Source organism: Pecten maximus, chromosome 2, assembly GCF_902652985.1.
Source record: "Pecten maximus chromosome 2, xPecMax1.1, whole genome shotgun sequence".
In the NCBI taxonomy this organism is placed as follows: domain Eukaryota; kingdom Metazoa; phylum Mollusca; class Bivalvia; order Pectinida; family Pectinidae; genus Pecten; species Pecten maximus.
This window is the reverse complement of record NC_047016.1, coordinates 5,000,755-5,010,939: the sequence shown is the minus strand read 5'-3', so window position 1 is coordinate 5,010,939 and position 10,185 is coordinate 5,000,755.

The following is a 10,185-nucleotide window of genomic DNA, read 5'->3' as shown; positions in this document are numbered from 1 at the left end:
ATGAGGGTTGTATATAGGGTGTAATGGGTGTATTGTAGGTGTATATGGGGTTTTATAAGGGGGGGGGGGGAGGTTTAATGAGGGTTGTATATGAGTGGAGTATATGAGGGGTGTATATGAGAGGTGTATATGAGAAGTGTATATGAGAAGTGTATATGAGGGATGTATATCTTTTAAAGAGGTGTATGTGAGGGGTGCACATTAGGGGTGCATATGAGAGGTGTAAATGAGAGGTGAATATTTGTATATTGGGGGTGTATATTAGGGGTGTATATTAGGGGTGTATATTGGGGGTGTATATTAGGGTTGTATATTGGGGGTGTATATTGGGGGTGTATATTAGGGGTGTATATTAGGGTTGTATATTAGGGGTGTATATTGGGGGTGTATATTAGGGGTGTATATTAGGGGTGTATATTAGGGGTGTATATTGGGGTGTATATTAGGGGTGTATATTGGGGGTGTATATTAGGGGTGTATATTGGGGGTGTATATTGGGGGTGGTATATTAGGGGTGTATATTAGGGTTGTATATTGGGGGTGTATATTGGGGGTGTACATTAGGGTTGTATATGGGGGTGTATATTAGGGGGTATAGTCGGTTTGTATATTGGGTGTTTTGATAATTGGGGGTTGTATATTTGGGGGTGTATATTAGGGGTGTATATTAGGGGTTGTATATTAGGGGTGTATATTGGGGGTGTATATTAGGGGTGTATATTAGGGGTGTATATTGGGGTGTATATTAGGGTGTATATTAGGGGTGTATATTAGGGATGTATATGAGGATTGTATAGGGGAAGTGTATATGAGGTGTATATGAGAAGTGTATATATTAGGGGTGTATATGCGAAGTGAACATTTGTAGATGAGAAGTGTATATGAGAGGTGTATATGAGGGGTGTATATGAGAAGTGTATATGAGGGGTGTATATGAGGGGTGTATATAAGAGGTGTATATGAGAAGTGTATATGAGGGTGTATATGAGGGGTGTATAAGAGAAGTGTATATTGCATATTTACAGCCAAATAGAACTGCAAACAACGTACCCTAACAGACAAACAAACGAATTAGTATATCAGGGGTGTACATAAGACATCATTGGATGTAATTAAACATTGAACTTGTACTTAAGCATATTGTACGCATGCTTTCCTCTGTTCAAAACATTTTTTAATGGAGACGCTTACATCACGCAAAAGCTGTAGGTTCGTTAGATGACAATAGCATGTATAAATTTTGTTTATCGTGGAGTCTGGTATTAAATTTATAGTTTTCAAAAAGCTGTTTTCTAGGGGAAGTGTTGTAAATACAGAGGAAAATAAAGTGAACCTCATCTCCAAGTGTGGTGCAACTTTTATATATATCTACAAGTCTCAATCGCTAAAATATGGTTATTTTTTATCTGATTGTATGCATGTCTTCAAAAGTTAGCAAATATAAGATTCTTTTGTATAAGTTTTCCTAAGGTTACTGTATAAAAATTTTTTTGCTATTGTAATCAGTGCAATACATTATACATTTAAAAGATTTTTTTTTTCAAATTTCTCTTGAATTAAATTTTAGATTATATATTTTTATTCTGAGTTCAGTTTTAGAGTAACAATATAATGTCGAAATTGTTTTATTATATTTTATTATACTATATTTACATTCTGTGTTGCATTTGCCTATATGTCGTTAGTAAACCGAATTGTATTCGTCAGAATGTATACTACACTTTACAGTTTCGACCTGGAGAACTTTCGAATGCTAGCATTTATAATCCACAACAAAAAATAAAGCCACTTAACAAGTTATGAGAGTAATATTAATTTTTTTATAATTGAAATAAAATGCAGCCAAAACAAAATAACTATAAGCGCCGTTCTTCATCTAGAAATTATCCAAATGTCAATATCGTCACACTCACAGGGGCACTTGTATCCGAATACTCAGAAATGTAAGACAACACTAAAAGTCCAGTATTTATTCTATTTTTTTTTTTTTTCTTAAATAAAAATCGGGAGTATCGACATGGCTTCTGATTGTGTATGTGCATTTGTTTACTAATAGTTTGTGCTTGTTTTACAAGATCATTTGTATATAAACATCAATAACAAATTGTTTTATTTTTAAACAATTAATTGGATATAGGCCTAATTCTGCCCTCGATACTTTATGTTACTTGGATATTTCCTAATTCCTATGACCATTTTACAAAATTTGAGGTTAATTTGCTCAGCATGAGTTATGTCGAGTATTGACAAAGTATCCAGGGTTATATTATTCTTTCTTAGACGCATTGACAATTTTCTCGTAATAGTCGGCATTCCAAATTTCAGAGTTGGTCTCAATAACAAATTAAACAAATTATTCCAAGCCAAACCGGCAAATCTGAAATCTGCAGGTATTGCCTAATTGCAAATAAAACCTTTCTCCTTTTTGCTGCAAGTTCTTTGACTGCTTGTGTGACTTTGACCATTGGAGCAGAGTGTTGTACCAAAATATCTGTAACCTGGTCTAGTTCTTTTTTATTAAATATAAAATGTTTATCAAGCTTTGAGGATGTACATTAAGACTGGGAAATCATAGGTTTTGTTTTATTAGTATTTATTGAGAGCTGCCATTTACGACAATACCAATAGATCACGTATTGCCATTGTTATTGATCATTTTGTATGATAGTATAGTTACTGTCTGGACATGGCTAAATAACTAAATGAGTTCCTCAACGATAAAAATATTTTGTTGAGAAAAGCAGGCTAACATTAGTTAAAATATAATCAACAACACTGCAACCATTGTGTTTATTACAGGTGATATTTCCTACAGGATCACCAAGAAATCTTTCATTTAAGATTCTTAGCCTCGGAGAGAGCTTATTCAAAGGCCCAGTACTGAAGTTGAAGTTCACCGGCTAGAATAATGTCACCAATTGTACTGAATTTGGTTACTCCAATTTTTATCTCCAGAGAGTCGTCCTTTTTGTTCTTCCACCGAAACATTTGTCAAGTTTAAGGCACACTGCATTGTTAGAGTATGACCCATTTTTAATATGATATACCTTTTGAGAGGCAATTTCTTACATATATAATTTTAGTAACTGAGGAATCAACTGTCCAAGTCCCAATACAAACATTTACATCATATTTGAATCAAGATAAAACGAAAAGTCGTCTTTATGTTTCTCTCCGATACCAGTTACATTCCAGAATGTGAATAGCAATTTAAAATACTGCATGTAGTAGTAGTTTCCAGAAAAAATCTACCAATATTTGTTGAATTTGTATCATTAGTTCATAATAAATGCTTTTTATGGTGTGAAGATTTTCATGACCATTTATAAAGCATCAAATTGTTATTTTGGGTATCGCCATAGATATAACAGTTTAAAAGTTTGAATGAATATATTTTGGATGTATTAATCGATTGAGTATTGTACATGCATAGATGGAAGGGTTATCTCCCTTCCGCCAATAAAGACATTAATATTCTTTTGACATATAAAGAATAAATAAATATTTAACGGGTTTTTTCTTTATTTATTTATTTAGGTTGAATGAGTTTACTTTTTAAATGCACCAGTGTCTAGATTTTCTATTAAGTATTAAAAAATTTCAAGTGAAAAAAAACCAATGATATATTTTGCACCAAAAATAATTACAAGTGTGTAAAATGGCGGGATATCTCATTTCTTCTTAGTCTAATCATAATTCAATATTTTCGAGGATTTTTTCCCAAATGTAATAGATTACCTTGAAACCTTCGTTCAATTAATTGTAAATAAAACAGCAAATAAATAATAAAGTTTTTGTTTTGTTTTTTGTTTTTGTTTTTATGTTTTTGAAGATTTATTGAGACCTTATTCCTTAAAAAAAATAGGTTTTAAGATCATTCTAACCTTCTTTAACAGAGTCAAAGGATAATTTATTGATTTGCAAACGTTTGACTATGAGGATATTGTCCAATGACACCGGCATAATGGTGTCCATTAGGCTCAGTCTTATACTGGTAGGGACTACACTGGTTTCTAAACCAGCATGGGTAATGGTACTCTCCACCCTCACCACTTGACCTGTTACGGTCATGATCATAACACCCGTAATAACATTCATCCCAAAAGTGGCGCTTTCTACCAGCGGTAGGACCTGTCCTGGTTGTTAAACCCATAACGTTCGTTACCGTTCTGGCCACTCTCTCTATGACCTTCTCTACCCTCATGACTAGCACCCCGTTGCTCGTCCTCACCATATGAGTAGTAGGACTGTAACCCAAGTATGGGATATTGTTTAGATGGATTTTTAGGTCAAAGGTAATCAATAAGGAAATCGTCCAACACAAATATATTTTGAAAAACAAAACACAGGTTATTATCCTTACACATGCTTTCAGTTAAGTCGTTGTGTACCAAGCGTTTTTTTGTCATAATTACTGTTGGTACTTCTCAACCTGGGAAAGACACCACTAAAAATCACCTTGCTTTCACTACCCAAGTAGTTCAAAGCATTGTCGGCGAACTCATCAAGTTTCTCGGCAACAGATTCTGGCATTTTTCTGTTCAAGGTCATTGGACCCGACTTAAAACAGCACTTAACTTTGCCCGATGTACAAACTCCTTTTCCACCCTAACAGTCTTATCGTGCAGGGTTGTGATATGGACCTTCCTTGCATTGTTCTTGCTATACATCATTTGTCCAGCTTACCGAAAGTTGATGTCCTAATAATCCAGACAGACTCATGGTCTATGGATGTTTTGTTGTCCTTACTGTACTGAGTAATCCCCTAAGCATGACCTTAGACTTCCTACGCTTTTCTGGTGTTTTACCCTCCTGCCTAGCGTTATATACATTATCGTATCGGTTGTATTTATTTCTTTGTTGCCTAGCATTGCACATAATGGGTTTTTTGTCAACTTCACTGTATTATTTTGCTTCTCACCAACGACAAGAGAATCCACCTTATGTTTCAGCTCATTAGATATTGTGGGTTGTGAGGATTTCTGTATCTGATCACTGTCCACATGATTATCCGGTATGTTTTCAGAGTACACCTTCTTCCTTTACTGTTCTGTACCTGTGACGCCGTTAGATTGTGATGGTTTCTGTCAGTGAGTATCTTTACTGTTCTGTACCTGTGACGCTGTTAGATTGTGATGGTTTCTGCGTTTGGTCAGTGAGTATCTTTACTCGACGGGTAATATTTACTATTTGGGTAGTGGGTACTCATTTCCGAAAAGACCTTAAAAAGTTGTTGTAAATCTTCTCTGGTACTTGTATGTTGTCGAGACTATGATATAGTTTCAGCAGATCAGCAACAGTATCACAATAATTAGAACCTGAACAAGAGCCTACAGAGAACTCTTATCTACAGTAGTATGTACATCATTTATAGCTGTAGTTTCCTTGTAAGTTTTCTCTTCATCAACCTCTTTAGGTGTGGTGTGTTCAGTATTAGCCGTGGAAGTTACAAAAATTCTCGTAACATTCTTTAGGTGTGGTGTGCTCAGTATTAGCGGTGGAAGTTGCCATACAAATTTTCTCCTCGTAACATTCTTAAGGTGTAGTTTGTTCATCCTATTACTATATTATTATACAGTTCATTGACTGATGTCTCATGTTCCGTCCTTGATGCTATCGTGACTTCATCTGATATATCATTAGGCCTACTAGTAGTGTCTATCTTGTTTGGCACGTTGATTGTCAAGCTATCCCCATCAAATGGACGTAATCTCCCTTATACTGAAAACGTTCAACCAATTTCTTAAGGTTATTGGATTCTTTAAGCAACCATGACCGTGTTCCAGTGCCTTGTACTAGACATTTATTTGTTGTATAATAGAATGAGATTATCACAATCTGGGAGAGTCGACTTATCTGATCTCAAATAGGTTCGGATGGGGAGTAACACGTGTAAATGCTGTATATTCGTCGTTTTCCTCTATCATCTGTAACGTTTTGATACGTTGAATGAGGTAGAATGAGGTAGAATGTCCTCACTATAATTGAGTTTGTGTCAAAAGTTATTTGTTTTGGGTCAATTTTGTGATCTACCTCATCATGGGCAATTCGTACATGTATCCTATTGCTCACTTCGTATTCAGACACACATTCATTTCATTCATGTGTTGGTAGATGAAATATTCATTATACTTTAAGGCAGTATCATTTATGTATCTTGGTGGCCTTGAAACATTCAGGCTTTATTTACTGTACGTGCAGTATTTCTTCTTTGATCTAAAGGAATAAAATAAGTAGCCGCCATTTTGTCATGGCGCGTTCGTAATCATAACCTCCTCCTAAAAGTTTCATTCACCCAGACAACCTAGATAACTTCCTCGTTCAAGTTTATTTCACCTAGACAACATAGAGAACTTCCTCGTGCGAGTTTAAATCACCATAGAGACAACAAAGAGAGCTTCCTCGAGCGAGTTTAACTTCCTCGTGCGAGTTTAAATCACAGAGACAACCTAGAGAACTTCCTCGTGCGAGTTTAAATCACCTGGACAACCTAGAGAACTTCCTCGTGCGAGTTTAAATCACATAGACAACCTAGAGAACTTCCTCGTGCGAGTTTAAATCACCTAGACAACCTAGAGAACTTCCTCGTGCGAGTTTAAATCATCTAGATAACATAGAGAACTTTCTTGTGCGAGTTTAAATCACTGAGACAACATAGAGAACTTCCTCGTGCGAGTTTAAATCACCTAGACAACCTAGAGAACTTCCTCGTGCGAGTTTAAATCACCTAGATAACATAGAGAACTTCCTCGTGCGAGTTTAGATCAATGGTTTATAATTAGATCCTTCTCCTGCACGGGAAATGGCTGATTTTCATATATACTTGAACGGCACGGCATTAACATGGTTCCACTCCATAGGTATTGATAACAAACAGTATTGGGAAGCACTGGAAAGGGCTTTTCGACAACAATACCTCATTAAAGACTATCTAGACCCCATCGTTATGACGCAATCCGCTGCTTGGCGTAAGCTACGCCTGCATCCAGGGCAACGCATGGAAGACTATCATGGCCAGAAAGGGACTGATTGTGTCCCCCCAGCACTAGCCCGAATATTTGCCACACCCTGGTAGAGGCTCTACACTCGGCACAATGCAGGGCAGCTGATGGAGGATATCACACGTAACATTACACTATTACGTTATACACCTGATACGATTTAGTGATCATCGATCAGGATTAAAGGTCAAAGATCGCCCTTGGCCACTATTAAGAGGGTGTGAGGATATATGTGAACCACTGCTCGCTTTGCTATTATTTTATTCTTCACCTACAATAAAAGTGAAACACGAAGAGTATTAACAATTGTTTAAACATGCTTTATAAAGAGTAAGATTTGAGTCAATGTATAAACAGCAAAGTCATAAACATTAAATAAAAAACATCATGCCGTATACTAGCATAATAAACAACAATAAAGGATAAGCCTTCTTCCAAATAATCGAACCGTATTCATCCTCTGATGTCCCCATTGCACATTGATAATATCGATAATGTAGATAATTACACATACATGGCTCTCAAATCACAAAGAAAAAATGTCTGTCCTTGCCAGCTTTGTTACGGCATTTGTTGGATTCAGAGAAGCAGGAAATCAGGATTAAGAAGAGCATGACGAACACGATGACACCAAATCGAATCAATAGCACCCCTGTCTCATCTGAAACATAAATCAGATGATATGTGTAGCATTGGCTACTGTTATATATTATCACAACCTCACTATCATGTGTTTGATAAATTGATACGCACTTTCCAATAAAGTTTGGTAAATTTGTAAAATACGTTAAATGTCGTGAAATTTGAATGCTTTAACTAACATTGAATGATTCCTTGTGGAATACTCATATGATCTACATCAATGTGTGGATCAGTGAAACATAGGTGTTTACCGTCGACTCCGTCACCCATGGCTGGTGTTGTGCTATTTCCTACTCCGCTTACTATGGCGCTATCATTGGAGACATCCTAAGATCAATAAGAAAAGACATGCTATCATATTGATGTATTAAGTATTCATATGAATATTAGAATCTGTCTTGTCAGTCAGTTTCACTTCTAGCAACGGGTTTTTTTCTGTAGCCTCTGTCTAACCCTAAAACTGGTTTTATTATTCGTGGATTTTATTTGTTCCCTTTTTCCATATAATTCCAGCTCTTATTTTTGCCTTGGTGAACACATGCCAACCTATGAAGCTAAAAGTAGAAATTCAGAGCTATTTGATTGTGATCTATCTATTGAATAATAGGAATAAATTAATTTTGAACTAATTCATGTAATCATAATGAAGATCTATTCGAGAGGAGGGAACCTTAAAACAATTCATGATAATCTATAGCATGACCAAATTCATATGAAATTCCATCAATTCATACTTCGAGTAAATAAGAAAAGTGTCAATTTTATGGTGTTCGTGACACTTTTAAATCCGTATTACAATACTGGTACAGATTATAACATTACAATACTGGTACAGATTATAACATTACAATACTGGTACAGATTATAACATTACAATACTGGTACAGATTATAACATTCCCCTCTGATTCCCTGTTACAATACTGGTACAGATTATAACATTCCCCCCTGATTCCCTGTTACAATACTGGAACAGATTATAACATTTCCCCTGATTCCCTGTTACAATACTGGAACAGATTATAACATTCCCCTCTGATTCCCTGTTACAATACTGGTACAGACAATAACATTCCCCTCTGATTAAAATACAATGAACGCTATGATTGATGCTTTTATTCCAATATAACAGCAGTCCTGTGTATGGTAAACCAGTAACTTACGAGGTTGAACTTACCATGCTTTCGAATGGTGATCTTCAATACTCTTGTAGCAATATGATATCTATAAAGATAAATAAGTGTTTCGTTAATAATTATAAAAGAGTCATATAAGGAATACCATCTTTTTACTATACATTTTAATGGTTTTCCTTCTCCACTCCCACTGGCCACATCATTGACTAGACCTAAAAAGAGGTGTTTGGTGTAGTATTTTTTATTCGGCATATACTGTATAAAATTAACTTTTCTTTGTTTTCATGGTAAATACTCAAATGTGATTGGTCGAAAAATCAGAAAATAATTTTCAAAAATTAATTATAAGCGCTGATGTCAATTATTTTTTAGTTTCATCGGGTTATGAAACAAATTTTGTTTGCAAACTGTACGAATCCGCGCGTAGTGGATTCTTACAGAAGTTTGCAAACAAAATTTGTTTCATACCCCGATGAAACTAAAAAAAAAAAGACATCAATGCATTAATATTCATATATAATTAATAGGGATTGCCAGGGTTGGGGAGCCCTGGGATCAACCCCCTAAACAATATTATGTCACGCAAGAGGGCTTGCTCACTGTACACAAATTAATTCTAATATTATGTAGAAAGAACGGTAACTTTTGGCAAAATGTTCTCTTCACCAAAGTCTATTAAGCTTCAAAAGGATAAGTTCAGAAGGTTTAGTCCGAAATGGTAAGGTACATAAGAAGAACATTTAAAGTATCAAATAGTACAATATATACTGTACATGTACATATATGCTACTACTAGTATATTTACATTCTGTGTTGCATTTGCCTATATGCCGTTAGTAAACCAAATTGTATTCATGACACTGTATACTACAATTTACAGTGATTCGGTCAGTGTAGGAATACAGCTTACAGGCAATCATTATGTGTAAGGTGACATGAGTATCGAGTGAGCTGACATGATAACATCACAATGATGAATCAAGTCCCTTTACCCTCGATACCTGACAAACCGGTTCATACACTTATAATGAAACATGTTCAGCCAATGTAGGCGGACCTGCGGATTTAGATACAGGTCTTTAAAGTCTTTGTCGAAAGTAACATCACGGCACTAGGTCTGCTTTTCATAAAAGGGATCGGTCCCACCGATGAACGAAAGCGACCCAGGTCTGATATAGTACAAACTAAACGACCAGGTATATTCCTTGTGATATAGTACAAACTAAACAACCCAAGTATATTCCTTGTTATATTATACAAACTAAACGACCAGGTATATCCCTTGTTATATAGTACAAACTAAACAAACAGGTATATTCCTTGTTATATAGCACAAACTAAACGACCAGGTATATTCCTTGTGAGAAAATACAAAATAAACGCCCAGGTATATTCCTTGTGATATAG